A 19,895-nucleotide genomic window follows, 5' to 3' on the forward strand; every position below is an offset into this window, starting at 1 on the left:
CAAATGGACAAACATTCAAGCATTCCATAAACATGTATAGAAAGAATCAATGTTGCTAAAATGGCCATACTATCCAAAGCAACTTACAGATTCAATGATATTACTCTCAAAATACTGATGACATTCTTGACAGAATTAGAAAAAACTCTCTTAAAATACAGATGGAACAAATAAAAGAGCCCAACTAGCCAAGGCAATCCTAAACCAAAAGAACAAAATTGAGGGCATCACATAACCCGACTTTAAACTATGCTACAGGGCCACAGTAATCAAAACAGTATGGTACTGGTACAGAAACAGACATATAGACCAATGGAACAGAATAGAGAACCCAAAAATAATGCTGCACATGTACAACCATCTGACATTCAACAAAATTGACAAAAACAAGCAATGGAGAAAAGACTCCTTATTCAATAAATGGGAATGAAATAGTTATGGTTATAGTTAGAATGGTTATGGCTATAATAGAATGGTTATGAAATAACTGGCTAGACATATGCAGAGGATTGAAACTAAATGCCATCCTTACACCATATGCTAAAAAAAACTCAAGGTGCATTAAAAACTTAAATCTAAGCTCAAAAACTATAAAAACCATGGAAAATAACCTAAGAAATATCATCCTAGACATAGGACCTGGCAAGGATTTCGTGATGAAGATGCCAAAAGCAATTGCAGCAGAACCAAAAATCAAGAAATGGGACCTAATTAAACTAAAGAGCTTCTGCACAGCCAAAGAAACTGTCAGCAGAGTAAACAGACAATGTACAGAATGGGAGAAAGTATTTACAAACCATGCATCCAAAATGGTCTAGTATCCATCATCTACAAGGAACTTAAATCAACAAGCAAACAACAAATAACCCATTGAGAAAAGGGTAAGGAACATGAACAGACACTTCTCAAAAGAAGATCTACAAGCAGCCAAGAAACATGAAAAATCTTCAATATTACTAATCATCAGAGAAATGCAAATCAAAACAACAAGAAGATACTATCTCACACCAATCAGAATGGCCATTATTAAAAAGTCAAAAATAACAGATGCTGGCAAAGTTGTGGAGAAAAGGGAATACTTATGCACTGCTGGTGGGAATGTAAATTAGTTCAGCCATTGTGGAAAGCAGTGTGGTGATTTCTCGAACAACTTAAAATAAAACTACCATTTGACCCAGCAATTCCATTATTGGGTATATACCCAAAGGAATATAAATTGTTCTGCTATAAAGACACATGCATGCATATGTTCCTTGCAGCACTATTGACAATAGCAAAGACATAGAATCAATGGTAGACTACAAAAAGAAAATGTGGTACATATACACCATGGAATACTATGCAGTCATAAAAAAGAATGCAGTCATGTCCTCTGCAGCAACATGGATGGAGCTGGAGGCCATTATCCTAAGTGAACTATCTCAGGAACAGAAAACCAAATACGGCATGTTCTCACTTATAAGTTGGTGCTAAACAATGAGAACGCATGGACAAAAAGAAGGAAACAACAGAGACAATGACCTACTTGGTGGTGGAGGGTGGGAGGACAGTGAGGATGGAAAAACTACCTATTGGATATCAAGCTTATTACCTGCGTGGTGAGATAATCTGTACATCAAACTCCTGCAACACACAATTTACCTATATAACAAACCTGCACATATACACCCAAACCAAAAATAATAGTTAAAAAAAAAAAAAAGGAATCCAGCTGCGATTGACCACACTTGGGGCTAGAGCTTATCTAACGCTACAATGCATGTTTAGGCAAGTGGGAGAAAGCAGACCAAACTCCTCATCTAGCTACTAGGCCATGCTGCTGATGGTCCTTCAGTTGGATCTATGATATTCCTGGTATCATGGAGGGGAGGGAAATGCCATGCTGAATGGGGGACCTGGGATGCTGAATGAAGGCACATTCCAAATGACTAGACAGAGACTATCAAATAAATATATTTATAATCCTCAAAGAGGTAAGGAAAGGGGTAACTAAAAATGAACAATAAATTATGAAGCACAAAAGATAGAGAAATGAAATAATTAGAAGTACTGGAAATTATACACACATGCATATATATGTGTGTGTTTATATATAGTGAGAGACTGAAATAACAATAAATGTGAAAATTTTAGACTAAAGTCAGAACAAATGAAAAAATTGAAGCATAATACTGGATAACTCATAAAAATTAGCACAGAGAAACAGAGATTAAAGTACATGAAAAAGTATCTGTAAAAAGAATGAAAAACAGTTAAGGGACATAAAGGATGCTTGTGATAAGAGTACAGAAGTAAAGAAATGACAGAAAAAAACATATTTGAAGAGTTAATGACTGAGAATTTTCTAGAACTAAGGAAGAACATGGAACACATCAGATTTCACCTAAATTATCGCTTTGAATCTTAAAGGCAAAACAAGAAAATCTGTAGAAAATAAAATAGTGGATAACATAAGAGAATATCTTCATGACCTTGGGGTGGGCAAAGATGTTTTAAACAAGATAAAAAGTTACTAATCACTACGGTAAATATTGCAATTTGGACTGCGTTAAAATTAAGAACTTGTCTTCATCCAAAGACAAAATTAAGAAAATGGGAAAGCAAGAAAAAAGTAGAAAATATATTTGTAATAAATATCAATAACAAAGAAGTTGTATCTAGAATATGTAAAGAATTCCTGCAGTTCAATAAGAAAAAGATACTTTTATACAAATGGGAAAAGGACAGAAGCAGACACTTTATAAGGGAAGTTATCCAAATGGCCAACCCAACAATCATATGAAAGTTGCTCAACCTCAGTAGTCATTACAGAAATTCAATAAAAACCACAGTAAGATATTACTACGTGTTTGCCAAACTAGTTTCTAAAAAAGAATTACAATAATATCATACATTGGTGAAGATATATGACAACCAGAATTCTCAAACACAAGTGGAAGGAACATAAATTTGTACAGCTATAGTGGAAAAAATGTCAGTTTCTATTAATGCTGAGGGTACACATACCTTATGACACAACAATTACACTCTAAAACCAGCAGAAAAATGTACATAGTGCACCAGTGTATATGCACCAGGATGTTCATAGCAGCACCATTTTCCTCTTTCTGCATTAGTTATTTTTAATGTTTTTCATTTTTAATTATTATGGATACATACTGGATATACATATTAAGAGGTACATGTGATATTCTGATAGAAGCATACAATGTGTAATGATCAAATTAGGGTAATTGAAGTATCCATTACCTTAAGAATTTATCATTTCTTTGCATTAGGAACATTCCAATCCACTCCTTTGGTTATTTTTATATATATAATAAATTATTTTAACTATAGTCACCCCATTGTGTTACCAAACACTAGATTTTATTCCTTCTATTTGTATTTATGTACATTAACCAACCCTTTTTAATTCACTCTCTCTTAGACTCTGGTAACAATTATTTTACTCTCTACATTCATGAGTTCAGTTTTTTTTTTTAGTTCCCCCATATGAATGAGAACATTCAATATTGTCTTTCTGCATATGGCTTATTTCACTTAACATAATGTCCTCTAGTTCCATCGATGTTGCTTCAAATGACAGGATTTCAATCCTTTTATGCTGAATAATATTCCATTGTGCATATATACCACATTTTTAAAAATTCCATTCGTTCATTGGTAGACCCATAGGTTGATTCCATATCTCTGCTATTGTGAATAGTGCTGTGAGAAAGATGTGAGTGTGTATATCTCTTTGACATATTCTGATTTTCTTTCTTTTCTGTATGTACCATGTAGCGAGATTACTAGATTGTATGGTAGCTCTATTTTTAGTCTTCTGAGAAACTTTCATAATGTTCTCCATAGTGGTTGTATTAATATACATTCTCATCAACAGTGTACAAGGGGTCTCCTGTCTCCACATCCTCACCAGCATTTGTTATCACCTGACTTTTGGATAAAAACAGCCATTTTAACTGGGGGTGAGATAATATCTTATTAATTTGCATTTCTCTGATGATTACTGATGTCGAGCATTTTTTCTTATATGTGTTGTCCATATGTATGTCTTCTTTTGAGAAATGTCTATTCAGGCCTTTTGCCCAATTTTAAATCAAATTTGTTTTTCCTGCAGAGTTTTTTGAACTTCTTTTGTATTTTGGTTATTAGTCTCTTGTCAGATGGGTAGTTTGCAAATATTTTTTCCCGTTCTGTGGGCTGTCTCTTCACTTTGTTGATTGCTTGATTGCTGTGAAGAAACTTTTTAGCTTGATATAATCCCACTTGTCCATTTTTGCTTTGGTTGTCTGTGCTTTGAGGTTACATTCAAGAATTCTTTGCCCAGATCAATGTTCTAGAGATTTTCCTCAATGTTTTCTTCTAAAAGTTTCATAGTTTCAGGCCTTAAATTTAAGTGTTTAATCCAATTTGATTTGATTTTTGTATATGGTTAGAGATAAGGGTCTAGGTTTATTCTGCATATAATTGTTCAGTGTTCTCAGCACCATTTATTGAAGAAACTGTCCTTTCCCTGCTGTATATTTTTGGTGCCTTTGTCAAAAATGGGTTGACTGTAAATGCATGGATTTATTTCTGCATCCTCTTTTCTGTTCTATTGGTGTATGTGTCTATTTTTATGCCAGGACCATGCTGTTTTGATTACTATAGCTCTGTAGTATAGCTTGAAGTCAGGTAATGTGATTCCTCCAGCTTTGTTCTTTTTGCTCAGGATGGCTTTGGCTACTCTGTGTCTTTTGCCAATAAATTGGAAATCCTAGAAGAAATGGATATATCCCTAGACATATTCAACCTATCAAGACTGAACCATGAAAAAATCCAAAACCTGAATATACCAATAACAAGTACCAAGGTAGAAGCCATAATAAAAAGTCGCCAATCAAAGAGCAGCCCAGGATCTGATGGCTTCACTGCTGAATTCTAGCAAATATTTAAAGAACTAATATCAGTCCTACTCAAACTATTCCAAAGAAGCAACACATTTTTGAAAGCCCCAAACTGGAAAAAAAGCCCAAATGTGTATTAACAATACAAATAAATAAATTACTACTATACAGCAATAAGAATGAATGGTCTACTTCTACATGCAACAACATGAATGAATTTCACAAACAGAGGTGAATAGAAGTATCCAGATGCAAATCGGTAGAAAATGTATGATTCTATATGTGTTTAAACTTTGAAAAACAGGCATATTAATCTAAGGCAATAGAAGTTAAAAATCATGGTTATCTTTGAAGAGGTGGGTGTGGAAAATGACTGAGAGGGTACAAGACAAGGGCTTCTGGATTTTAGTAATGTTGTATTTCTTGATCTAAATGGTACTGACATAGATGTATTCACTTGGTGATTTTTTTTTCCAAACCATACCCCTTAGAATTTATGGACTTTTATGCATGTAGAAAATTTATAATGGACGAAGACATCTAAAATTGCTAAGTGAAAAAAAAATCAGGGTAGAAAAAATATATGTTCTAATTTATTTAAAAAAGGGAGGAAGCGAATGCACACAAACATACATACACACACACACGCATCTGTGTGTCTTTGCTGTACCCCCGCCCCCTCCACCCAAAAAGCATGGAAAGATAGCCATACCATTTTTAAAATGGCAACTTACAGGAAAAATTAAGAAACAAGATGAGATTATGGAGATAAAAGCCATGTCTCCTGGGGATATTTGGATTGTATATTATACTTTGGAATGATATGAATGTGTTACATACTTTTTAAGGATAATTGAATGAAAATGAGAACAAATTTACACTCCTATAAACTGGAAGCAAAATTAAATGAATGAAACTGTGTATTAAGTTTGTGACAGAGCCACACAGAAATAGATTATTTCAACTGTCAGTAATTGAACCATTCATCCTTAGCAGGATATACCCTGGGACAAAGAAAGTGCCAACCAAACAATGACAAAAAAATTAACCAAACCAAGCTCAAAACCCCACAACAACAAAACAAAACAAACAAGCAAATGGGAACTGGAAAAAATTAAACAGTTTTCAGCGACATTGGTAATAAAAATTATTACTGTTCTCTGAAATAATTACATATGTATAATTTATATACATATATATATATATATATATATATTTAACCTAGTTAGGGAATTAGGTTAGTAATGTCTTTAGCAATGAGGTTTTCCTCTCCACAAAAGAAAAGAAATAGAAACATAAAATGAAGGAAGTTGACTATGAAGTTTATGAACCTGATTTTGATTTAGAAGTATTATTATAAATTGACCATGTATTTTGACTCTGATTTGAATAAATTCAGTGTAAAAAATTAAGAAAATTTGAAAATAGATTTGTACTATTACTGAATATTTAATAATAATGAAGAATTAATTATCATTTTTATTGTGAAATAATCTGTAACAAAAATTTTTTAAAGTGTGTTTAAAATTCAAAGCAGTGTAAATAAAATGAAACCATCATCATCTACATCTAGACATATCATAATAACTTCAGGTTCTAATGTGAAGGAAAAAGGAAAAGTCTTAAAAACTACTGTAAAGCAATGTATTAGTTAGCTATTGCTGCATAATAAATTATCCAAAAGCTTAGGGGCTTAAAAAAACAAACATTTATTATCTCACAGTTTTGGTGAGCCAGAAATCTGGGTGACGCTTATCTAGTTGGCTCAGCCTTAAGGTCTCATACAAGGCTGCAATCAAGATGTTAAATGGGATAGTAGTGGCATTTGAAGTTTAAACTACGATAGGTTTTGCTTCTATGTTTACATATGTGAGCATAGCAATGTTCACTTCTTCAATGGTTATTGGACTAAGAGTCTCAGCTCTTTAGCTGTTGACTAAACGTCTCCTTTAGTTCCTTGCTGCATATAACCCTCCATAGAGAAGCTCACAACAAGGCAGCTGACTTCAGAACAACCAAGTGGGGGTGGAGTAGAGGGTATCTAATATTTTCTCTGATTTAATCTTGGAAGTGACATCTCATCACTTTTGTCATAATCTATTCATTAGAAGAAAGTTACTAGGCTCAGCCCATACTCATGGCAGGGGAATACACAAAGGCATACATACCAGCAAGTTGAGATTCTTAGACGCCATTCATTTTAGACGTTGCCTGCTACTGGCAGATGAAGAAGTAAAAGCTAGACACACAACAGATTTTTCAACAGCAATAACGGATTCTAATGATTCTAAGATAATGTGAGAATATCTTCCTAATGTTGAAGAAAAATAGCCACCAACCTAAAATTTTATTCCAAGCTTAATTAGGTATTATAAAAGAGATGTTACTTCAAAAGCCAATTTTTTAAAAAGAAAAGTACGTTTTTTAAAAAGATAATAGCTCTGGAGTAATCATGATCATTCAATATACCTAGGATTCTATGTCAAGATTACTTTGGTATAGCATTCAATAATAAAGGTAAAATAAAAGATGATTTTTCTTACAAAAAATAAGAGAGTTTCTCACAACTACAACAGATATATTTCAGCAGAATGAAGAAAAGTGATGGAAGAAGGAAACAGTGGGATCCAAGAATCAACAGAAATGATAGGAAGTAATCAAACGTGTCACATCAGGGTGAAAAGGAAACCAAAAGAAGTCACAGATGACTTTTTTGAGACCAAAGAGAATCATAAATTTGATTCAGCACCTTTGGCAGCAGTTTCCACCCCAACTTACCAATGAAAGAAATCAAAGCACTTGGTAGGTTACATGACCAGCACATGACGCAAGATAGAGTTTCATCCTTTCAGATGCCCCTCCTAAAAAGACCTTTGGGTAAGTCCCAGGAAATAGTTGGAGACCATTGATATAAATATTACTGGAATTATTCCATACAAGGTGGCAAATTTTAGCAAAAGATACTTTTTCTTGACTTATAGATATTTCACTATGAGCTTCCCTTCTTGCTCCAAAATGAGAACGGGAAGCGATCAACATTTTCTGAGTGTGAGGGGTCTATGGAGCTACCAGAGGGAAAAAAGACTAAGGAGTGCAAATGAAGAAGAAGGCCAGAAAGTAGGGGCTCTCTCAAATTCCCGTTCAAGATAATGTATTTTTAGACTTAGGAAAGGATATAAAAAATAGGACAAAACAAGATAAGATAAGATTGTAAAGCTATACTTCCAAATGTTTACAATGATTATGTCTGGGAAATATATATATGAAAGTATATATGTGGAAGTATAGTAGTCCCCTCTTATGGGGGGATGTGTTCAAAGACTGCCAATAGATGCCTGAAACTGCATATAGTACTGAACCCAATATATACTATGGATTTTTTCTTATATACATGTACATAAGATAAAGTTTAATTTATAAATTAGGCACAGTACTCTTTCACTTTGTGGTCATTATGAAGTAAAATAAAGGTTACTTAAACACAAGGACTGCAATACCAAAATGGTGAATCTGATCACCGAAATGGCTGCTAAATGACTGATGGGCTGCAGGTAGTTTCTATAGTGTGGAGACACTAGACAAAGAGAGGATTTGCCTTCTAGACGGAATGGAGCCAGACAACACGAGATTTCATAACACTATTCAGAAAAGTACACAATTTAAAATTTATGAATCATGTATTTCTGGAGTTTTCTATTTAATACTTTTGAACTGTGGTTTACTATGGGTAACTGAAACCATGAATGAGGAGAGACTGGTTTCAGTTACCCACTGGATAAGGGGACTACTGCACTGGTGATTTTAATTTTCTTTTTTTAATGCATTTTCATAAGTTACTACTATAATGGCATATTTATTATAATAATAAATGTCTCTTCAAAAATGAAGGAAAGGTAAATTTACAAAAATATTTTTATCTTTCCTGTGTCCTGAAGTTTTGTCACAGCATGTTAGAGATGGAGGAGTTGAACATGCTCCAAGGAAATACTGTAAACCTGTCTTATCCCAGCCCTCCACCAGCATCAGTTAAGTATTGCACCAAATTGCATATAATTTCTTGTGAGAGTCATTAGTGCTAATCACCCAATATTCATGTATGTCTGTCATCTAGGCACATAGTAGGATTGTACCTCCCCTCACCTCTTTGAAGTTAGGTTGGAATGTGTGACTTGATTTGCCTATATGAGTACAAGTTACACTGTTACTTCTGGATGGAATTTGCTGCACAGTATTCCACCTTCTGAGTTAATCATAAACTCACATACTGAGGTGGAATATCCAGAAGTGTGGGTTTCTGAATGGCTCCTATGAGCAGAGCCCCTCTACTGACTCATGTTGGATATATAGCATGAGTGAGAAACAGACCTTTCTTTTTATTCCACTCAGATTTGAGAGTTGTTTGTTACTGCAGCATCTTCTAGTCTGTCCTCACTGATACACTCTCCTCTGGGGCTCTGGGATAATCATATTAAAAGCCAGCTGTGTACCTCTCACATCTCTATTACTGAGCACCTTCTGCAAAATTAATCGTGCTTATCTTAGAACATTCTATGAAACCTAAGACTTAACAATTCTTCTTAGGTATTTCTCATATGATAGTCATCTTGCAATCGACAAAAAGGAACAATATTAGTCCCCTTCCCCACAATTTGTGGCTCAGGATTTAACCTTCTATTTGTAGTGATCTGTCCTTGCAGAGCTATAAAGAACTACTGGAGGCCAGGCACGGTGGCTTGTGCCTATAATCCCAGTACTTTGGGAGGCCAAGGTGGGCAGATCACTTGAGGTCAGGAGTTTGGGACCAGCCTGGCTAATATGGTGAAACCCTGTCTCTACTAAAAATACAAAAATTAGCCAGGTATGGCGGCATGTGTCTGTAGTTCCAGCTACTTAGGAGGCTGAGACAGGAGAATCGCTTGAACCTGGGAGGCAGGGGTTACAATGAGCTGAGATCACACCACTGCACTCCAGCCTGGGTGACAGAGCAAGATTCTGTTAGAAAACAAAACAAAACAAAACAAAACAAAACAAAAATACTACTGAAACTGAGTAATTTATAAATAAAAGAGGTTTAATTGGCTCATGGTTCCACAAGCTCTACAGGAAGCATGGTTCAGGAGGCCTCAAGAAACTTGCAATCATGATGAAATGTGAAGGACTTCACATGGCCAGAGCAAGAAGAAGAGAGCAAAGAGAGGTGGGTGCTACCCACTTTTAAACAACCAAATCTCATGAGAAATCTATTATGAAACAGCACTAGCGGGATGGTGCTAAACCATTAGAAACCACCTCCATGATCTAATCACCTCCAAACAGGCCCCACCTCCAACACTGGGAATTACAATTCAACATAAGGTTTGGGTGGAGACACAGAGGCAAACCATATCATATCACAGGCTGGATGTCAGCTGAATGAACTTGGGAACTAAAGGGGCTGAAATCCATCAAAATGGCCTATAGTAGATAAAATGTAGACTATGGCATGTGGCAATAACAAACTACATGAGGTGACGGGGACAGAGATGAGGGAGCATAAATCAAGCAGCCATTTTTTCATGGAAGTACAGGGCCAGTGCCTGCAACAGAAAAAAGTGACAAGGATCTTCCCAGTGTTAACAATAGAGGCTTCTTGGAGTAACAGAAGGAATATTGACTCAGAAACCAGGAGACCCAGGCTATAGTCTCAGATCTGCTTCTGAGTCACAGTGTAGCCCTGGGCAAGTCCCTTGGCTTCTCCGTCTCCCCATTTGTAAGATGAATGTGTTGGGTGGACTCTGGGCTGGTAACACTCAAGTGCCTTCTGGAACTAGGCAGATAACACAAATATGTTATGTGCCTCAACTGAGCCTACTGTAGTGGTAGGAACTTAAGTGAGCACATGCTCTGCCTAAATGAATCAAATTCAAGTTTTTGAAACATTATGAAAGACAGAGGAAAGGTATGTGTGGGTCTCATTTGACTAGTACATCTCTATGATTGACCACTGGTTAGTCTTGATACATCTGTCTAGGTGATACTGCATTGTTAGGGATTCTCATTTTTTCTCCTGACAAATTTTAGAATGCGATGAACCCAGTATTGGCCTCCCAGAATATCTTCCAAATGATAGGCTTAAAGTCACCTCATGACTTCACATTTAGCTTTTAACATTTCATAAAGTGTTAGAATCTTAAAAGATTGGCTCCAATAGCCAGGGTTTCAGAAGGATCTATTTCTATTATTTACTCATGAAATGGCTCTAGTACTCACTCAGAAAAAAATCTCAGGATTGCTGTCCATTATGGCCTTCTTTTCTCCACACAAATGACTAATTGCCTTGAAATCCCAGAGGCAGTGCAAGGCAGAGGGGAGAGGGAGGATAAAAGAAAATTGCTTTAAATGGGCTAAATATACCTATGAAGAAAAAAAAGCAAATTTTACTACAAGGCAAGTGCATCAATTAAACCTTTCAATGGAAAAATGTTACTTATGCTCTCAGCATTAGTCTGGAATATATATTACAGAACTCTATTTACTCCTCTAATTAATATAAATGAGTGGTTACCATAGCAATTATTACATTATATGATGCACATAAAACCCTGGCTATGCTCAGAGCTAGGGTCAATATTTTAAGTCACTCTTGACTCATCATGAATCAAATATCCCTTTCTGGATATTCCAATGCATGAAGGTTGAGCCTTTATTAGTAATAATGGAATGTAGAATTAATGTAGCACATTTTATCTTCAAAGTGTTTTAACTATATTGACTAGCTAAATTCCACAGCATTCTCTTTGTGAGCATCTGTCTCTTCCACCTTTCAGATGGGGAACCACCATAACCACAATGGAGGTCTGTTGAAGGGCATTCCCTTAGAGGGGAGTGATACTATTTTCTATGGTTTGGAAATCCAAGGTACAGAGTTTTATTGTCTGTTGTAGGAATGACATAAGAAAGAATTTACATCAAATCAGAATTCACAGATGCCTTTTGGTATGTGCCTGAGGAAGAGTGTCTGAAGAAATGTGAGAAGCCTGGAGTAGCCAGGTAGGGAGAAATGGGGAGGGAGTGCAGAAAAGGAAGTGGGTAAATTTGGTGTGACAGCCTGAGACATGCCAGGGAGGGGGATGGATGTGCAGCTCTCCTCTCATGTGTCTGTCTCTCAGCATCTTTTTCTGTGGCAAATCTATTTCCCAGGCCCCTGATGTCACTTGGCACTTACTGTAGCCTGGAACTATGCTCCCTCTATTGCCTGACTGTCTGCTCCTCTGGGGCAGAGGAAGGCCTAATTCCTCTCTGTTCTCTCTCAGCAATGAGTACAAAATCTGGCACATAAGAGGTGCCCAGTCAGGGTCAGCTTCATGGGCATACAGTCAGGGTAGCTCCCCAGGGCCCCAAGCTCAGAGCTCACAAGGGTCTTGTGCTTAGTTTAATGCTTCATGGTCAATGTCTTGAAATTCTTAATAATTTCATTTGAATTTGTGTTTTATAAATGAAACCTGGTGAGAAAATAAGGCCTCAGCTCATCTCCCACCAACCCCCTACCTCTCTGGAATAGGTTCTTGGCTACTTGCTCCCCTGACCCTGGTATTCTAGAGACCACCAGTCTTTTCCCTCCACATCATCTCCCAGAGACTATAGCTGCCCTCTATCCCTAGCAATGACCTGAGCATGCAAATCAGGCACACGGGCACTGTGGAGTGTCAGGGTGAGTCATGGCTTCCCAGCATATTCAGCAACTCGGTAGGGATGAGCCTTGCATCTACCCCTGACCCAGGTACTGTAGATGTTCTGGAGTGGAGATTGCAATTGCCAGCAGTCTCCTGTATGCTGTGGGTTGGGGTGGTCATCCAATGAGAAGAAGAGATGCTTGGCTTGACTTCTTTGCTCTCAAGCACTCAGCCAGGGCTGTGTGTATATATGTCTAGAAGCTAGCAGGAGGGAGAATCTGGCTGCTGGTGGACCTCATGGTGTCCCCTGGGTATCTCTGAGATTTGTACTTGCCTAAGTATCTCTGTGCCCAACTGAATGTAACACTAAAAAGCAAATAAAAATCGCCAGGACAGGTCCAGAGAGAGAAGGTAAAAGAAAGAAAAAAAAAAGTTTTATATTTTTTGTAATTTTAACAGCATTTTCCTGTGAATTTTGAAAATAGGAAACATATTTTAATTTTGTACTCGACCCCGAAAATTGTGTAGCCAACTTGTGTTCAATGAAGAATCATTAATAATAATAGATATGATATATTGACAATTGTTCTGACTAGGCACTATTCTAGGTTTGCATGCATCATTTCATCTAATCCCTATGACAGCCTTATGAGGCAAGTCAATTTCTTACTACTTCCATCACTTAAGAGATTGTGTCTATAGGCATGTTAATCATCTTTTATGTGCCTCAGTTTTCTCATCTGTAAAATGGGCCATATTAGGTTAAACTACATGAAATTGTCATTTCGTATACAAGAAATGGTTAAATATTGGCAATTGTGTATGATTCCATTCCTCCTATGAGTGCAGGGAAGATACAATGACATAAAAGTAAGGAGAAAAGTGCCCAGCCCATAATTATCACTTAATTAATGGTCACTATAGTCAACTTTTAGTCATAGAAATGATATTTTTCATAGTACATGATCCTTCTTTCTATACATAAGGAAACAGCAGCTCCTAGAAGTTGGGTGACACAGCCAGAAAGAGGTAAGTCTTAGATGGGAACTCAGGCCTTCACTGCTTGAGCTGAATTGCCTTGCTTCCATGGGCATTTGGAGAAAGCACCAGGTTCCTTCCATCTTGGTACAACTTTGACCCAAGGAAATGTGCACTGAGCTGCAGCCCTGACAGGTCTCTGTGAATCTACCCTTAACGCTGTTCCTCAAAGCCCTACTAGCATTGCTTTTCCTCCATCTCTAAAATGAGAGAAATTTCCTCAGCCTGAAAACGCAGTGCATTTATGTGTGTTGACAGCAAGAGAGTAAGAGGGCAGCTTGCCAGCAAGTTATTGTCTAAAGAGAATGAGTGCTTTCTTGTATTTAAATCTGGTTTTCCAAAGACAGACACCTCTCAAGATTTGTCCTCTCTGATGTCTTCTTTCTTGGAGGACTCATTAGGATTATAACTGCAATTGATTTCTTTTTATTAGCTGATGATGAACTGTAAAAGGGTAAAGGTTCATTTTGGCTAAATCCTCAACAGTTCGGAAAGCTCCCAAGACTCCTGCTGAACTTTCTTAATCTCTCCACAGCTTTGCGTTCTGTGTAATTATCCATATTTGTGAAGGGTAAACTGCTCTTGGCTTCTTCATCTCTGTCACTTCCGATTGCTTGCTGGTCCCAGAAGCACCACTGCTCTTCCATGAGAGTCCCACAGTGCTTTCTCCTGAGCCCACACAAGGTCAGTATTGCCTGGGAAGGTACAGAGGCAGTTCTTCCCTAAGGATCCCAGGCCTAACGAAGTGGATTCCATTTAAATCAGAAAGTCAATAGTCAGGGGCCAGTGGGGAAAACGTCCTGAAATTAAGAATATTTTAAAAATGAAAGGCCCTTTGGAAATGAATGTGTTACTAAATCTTCCTGGGAAGTAAGACCTTAGTAATGGTTCCCATTTCTCTTACTCACTGAAGAGTGAACAAAAACGTCTCTTCCACTCTTATTTCCAAGAATTTCCTGAAAAAGTCATTCCAACAGTCTTTCTGAGGAATTTTGAGAAGTGTTGTTTAACCCCAGCTCAGTCTTAAGACAACATTGCCCCTGACAAGTGAAAGGAGAATGTAGGTAAAGTGACCTGGAAATGCTTCACATCCAATCCTGTCCTTCCACAGCAGACAGTCCCAGAGGTTGTAAAGCTCGCAGCACCATCTGAGAGTTAGGAGCCCTCAGTTCGTGACCTGGCTTTGCCACTTACCCCCAGGGATACCTTACCCCAGCCATTTCCGTTTTTGGCTCTTGGTTTCTTCACTAGGAAAATAAGGGTTTGGATGCAATCTCTAAAGAATCCTTCAGTTTCAACACCCTACTTTAAAAATTTAGTGATGATATTAATGGCAGTTACCTAATAATACTATCTATTATTAAGAATCTATTATGTCCAATGCCACTTAGTAGCTAAGTGAATTTAGGGCAAGTTACTTAAACTCTTTGTGCCTCTGTTTCCTTATTTGCAAAATGAGGATAATAAGACTCACTTCCCACATAGGATTATTGTGAAAATGAAACGACTTAATTAATCTACATAAAACTCTATATGCGTGGCACATTGGAAGGCCTCAAGAAATGTCATCTGTGATATTATTACTATCTGCTGGGTATTATGTTAGGTAGTTTGTAGAAATTACGTGGTCTGTGCACCTCCTTCAATGCTAAAATTACTACTCAAATTAGCTCATCTAGAGGTGGGGTTATAGGTTATCTGGAGTGATGGAGGTAACAGAATTAGTGAGAAAAGGGGTAGATTCGTTCCATGTAAAAAATTATGATTTTTAACTAAATGTTTTAAATGTCTTTGTTATTTAGTCTATACTCAAATATAAGTGTCCATGTGTATTGATGGAGTTCTCACAATAATTCTAGGGATTCACAACCACTGAGATCCATGTTTCTCCCAACAGGAACAGCTTACCAAGACCATGTCAATTACCTTCCCACTTTAGCTCTTTTGAGGGGCCTGGGCCAGGCCTGGATTGTGAAGAAAACACACAAGTGTCCTGGGTCTTCATCCTAGTTCTGCTAGTCTCTAGTTCTGGGCCTGAGAATGAGGCTAATCTTTCTGGACATTGTTTTTTCTGGCTAGAAAATGACGAGTAGACCAGGCAGATGGTCTTACAGGTCAGTTCTGCCACTCTAGTATTAAATAGTGCTAAGTGAAATTTTATCCACAACTTATATTGATGGCTCTGTCTACTTGAAGAAAATTACTACCTTCCTAAGTAAGATAAAGTTTATATACTTCAAGGCTAGCAACCTCATGCCAAAGGGACATTCTTGAAGTGAGAAGGTCAACCTTATAAGCTGTATCTTGCATCCTTACCTAAAACCAGCCCCATTCATTGTATGGCCTCTCTGATTCCAGATGTGGCTCATGCACTAGTGTTATTGGAAGTAGAAAGAGGGTATGGTGGTGGAGGTAGCCCCACCCTGTTACTCATCATTCTGGCTAGAGTGTGGACATAGGACTTTGCACTTTACTACTTCACAGCTTAATGGAGACATGGCTGGAGCATTTAAGTAAGATTTTACTTAAGGGTTTGAAAATAACAACTGGAAAATTAACCAAAGTGAGCTAAGAATCTACATAATCTGTCTTGCAGGCTTAGTTTTACTCTCTAGGGAGCCCCTAGTTCCTGTTCCATCCTAGCTCATGGTCTACCTACAAGCGTATTGTATTCCTATTTAAACTGAAAAGAGGAATCCACAATCTGTGCTGCATGTTAAAGAATAAAAGTCCGTGAAAGGCAATGAATAGCCCAAGGCAGTAAAGACTGGGATACTTCAGTGCCTGGCTACAGCAAGTCTTCTTCTCCACCAGTGTCTGGTCAAGGGGTCTTTGGAATAAATGGAGCCCAGGAGGCTTCTGAAGCACTCACTCAGCAAAGGCAGGCTTTGTCTAATCCTTCCAACTGACAAGCTTGTCAGTCACCATGTACTCACTTGGGTGGGCCCCTGAGAGAATCTCTGATTGAGCTCATTTTTAAGAACTGTTTAGTCCCACTGGGGAAGACTTAACATGCAGCTTTTGAGTCCAAAAACCCGAGATTCAAATGTAGCTCTTCCATTTAGCGGAAGTGTGATAAAAAAACTTGTTTTCCTCTGAGTTTCAGTTTCTTCTGTGAAATAAGAATAATAACACTATTGGGTTCATAGAGTTGTTGTGACGATTATACATGTAAAACACAACCACAGTACTTGGAATTTATTATTAATAATTCCATAACACATTATTGCTGTTGATATTATTGTTATTTTAATATTGTGCTAAAAAAACAGAGTGTCCAATGACCTTCCTGAAGTATTTCTGTGGCTTAGAGTTCCTGGAAAAGAGAAGGAGGAATATCTTCAGTACTTGCTACATTGGGACATGGTTCAGTGGTTAACAAGTAACTCCTGAGGACTCAGGGGGCTATAGCATATTATTGTGCTGGAACACTGCTGAATCTTTACCTTGGTCTTCTCATTAGCAATATTGCTGTGCATTTAGTAGACTTCAGTAAATGTGGCTACAAGATGTCAGAGCATGCAATGCCATGGCTCGGTTCAGAGATTTCTGCTGTGTCAGCAGAGCCCTCAACCACTACACCTCCCTACCACCAACACAGCATCTGCCAAGTAGCTTGGCTCAGAGCTAGCAGCAGAAAAACCTGAAAGCCCAAGTCTTCCTCCTAGAGCTAGTGCACGTGTTGCTTGATCAGCCTTGAATGGCCTGACCACCAGAAATGCCTCCCTTATGTCATAGAGATTAGCCTCTCCTCAAAGAATTACTAGAGTTTCCCCATACCAGTTAGGCAGTTGTTTGAGGGCCCATGAAGATAGGACATTGGCAATCAGCACAACCACTGGCAACATAGGCTCCAGGCTACACTTGGTAGAGACCAAGTCTTAACTATTTCTAACAATTTTACATAGAATATCTCATTCTGAGAGTATTTATCACGTGCTTAGACATGATTCTAAACACTTTACATGTATTCACTTAGTTAATGCTCACAAGAACCCTATGAAGTAGATGCTCAAAGAGGTCAAGTCTTCTGGCTACTTTCCATAGATCTCAGCTGGAATGAGGCTCCTGCAGCTGCTTAGTTTCCATCTCAGTTCATTCTGTGCTGCTACAATTGAATACCTGAGACTGGGTAATTTATAAGGAACAGAAATTCATTTCCTTACTCTAGAGGCTGGCACGTCCAATATCAAGGCACCGACATCTGTTGAGAATCTTGTTACTGTATCATCCCATGGCAGAAAGCAAAAGGGCAAGAGAAAAAGAGAAAAAAGGGCCAAATTTGCCATTTTATAACAAACCCACTTCTGCAATAATGGTATTAATCCATTCAGGAGGGCAGAGTCCTCATGGCCTAATCCACCTCTTAAAGATTTCATCTCTTAATACTGTTAAAATGGCAATGAAATCTCAACCTGAGTCTTAGAACAAACATTCAAACCATAGCAGTCCCTTAAAGACACAAATTACACTATATAGAAGATTCTGGTATAAAGCCATAGTCCCTATCCAAACAATCTGCTCTTTACCTGTGAACTGAGGACAGCCAAGGTTAAGGTACAAAAAAGGAATCGGAAGTGTTACTTTTTTTTTTTTTTTTTTTTGAGAGGGGGTCTCCCTCTTTTTCTCGGGGGGGGGGGGGGGGGCGATGTTTTTGGCTTGCGGCCCCCCCCCCTCCCGGGTTCAAGCTATTCTCCTGCCTCAGCCTCCCGAGTAGTTAGGACTACAAGTGCATGCCACCATGCCCAGCTTTTTTTTTTTTTTTTTTTTTTTATATATATTTTTGGTAGTGACAGGGTTTCACTGTGTTAGCCAGGATGGTCTCAATCGCCTGATCTCGTCATCTGCCTGCCTCAGCCTCCCAAAGTGCTGGGATTACAGGCGTGAGCCACTGTGCCCAGCCAGAAGTGTTACTTTTGAAGTGAGTAATGGAAATGATTTGGAGTTTCAGCACTGGCACTGTAATACTAAGATGATACATGTGGAGTAGATTAACAAATGAATAAATCATATGAATTGTTTTTCAGCAAAAATTTATGTTTAATCACCCAATAGCTAAACAAACAAACAAAAAAACACATAGGTAAGAAGAGACTTTTCACTTCTATTTTGTGGGGCTTAGAGCTCAGTAAACATAGAAATAATTCTATTGGTTTCCAAACCTCTGCTATGTCCTGACATGGAAGCGGTAGAAGAATGGAGAACTCAGGAACAGGGAAGCATGATGCTTTGGACAACTGGGTGGTGTGTATTCAATGCAGTAAAGGTGGAAATTGACTTTTGTCTGTCAACCGGAAGAGACCCTTGCTGACTCTTTATGCCCCACTGGGCCATTGAACATGAAGTTATGAAATGACTGCAGCCCTCCCAGGGTCTTTCATTTGTCCAGAAACCCACTGAATGCCTGTCTTAATGCTATTTCCCAGGGAAGTACCTTAAGAAGCAACTCAGCCTAGCCCTGCACTATTAGCTTCAGATGACCTGGGCAATGCAGATTTGTCATCCTTAATCTAGTGGTTTAGTCTGATCCCCAGGAAAGAGGTTTGAATCCTGGTTTCAGTAAACATTTTCTCTCTAATCTGTAAGCTATTTATCAAATATGAATGCACTTTTTGAAATGAGTGACTAATTTCCCTGGTGTTTTTGTTCCAGAAATAATTGAAAATGACAATACAAAGCATTACACATAGAGTTGAATCATCATAAAATAAATATAAAGTTGGAACTGCCATTGTAAGCTCACTCTCGTGCAGCTTCTTCTCTGAGGAGGCACAGATACTTCCATAGGCAGATCTATGTTCCATTATTGATTAGCTTTTAGACTCTTGTTACAAATTATTTTAGAATGGTTCTGTGAATAAAGAATAAATAGTCCACCCATACATATAAACATCTTATGAAAGAACTTCTAACTTTTTTTAAAGGAAACGTCATTTGGGCAAGATTTGAGAAAGCGACAGAGGCCATTAAACCCATGTTCTAAGTGACTTTTTACATTTCTATTCTGCTCTTTTCAGAAGGAACCAAAGATCACATTTACCCAATTTAGCATGTAGGTACACAAGTGTGTGTGTGTGTGTGTGTGTGTGTGTGTGTGTGTACATGTCTGTGTACATGTATCCACCATTTTGAGCAGCAATTTGAAACTAAGGCATCAGATGACATTCTAAAGGAGAATAAATGATTTATGAGACCATTCTTTAAGATTAGCCATTAAAAGTCTAAGGTTGATGTTTAAAAGGGGATGCAAGTTCAAATATTCTTGAGTTCAGCCAAAAACATCTGGCTGCACGCTCTTTCTCCTGCTTCCTCT

The sequence above is a fragment of the Sapajus apella genome, unplaced genomic scaffold, assembly GCF_009761245.1.
Source record: "Sapajus apella isolate SASKATOON/1434 unplaced genomic scaffold, GSC_monkey_1.0 scaffold93, whole genome shotgun sequence".
In the NCBI taxonomy this organism is placed as follows: Eukaryota; Metazoa; Chordata; class Mammalia; order Primates; family Cebidae; genus Sapajus; species Sapajus apella.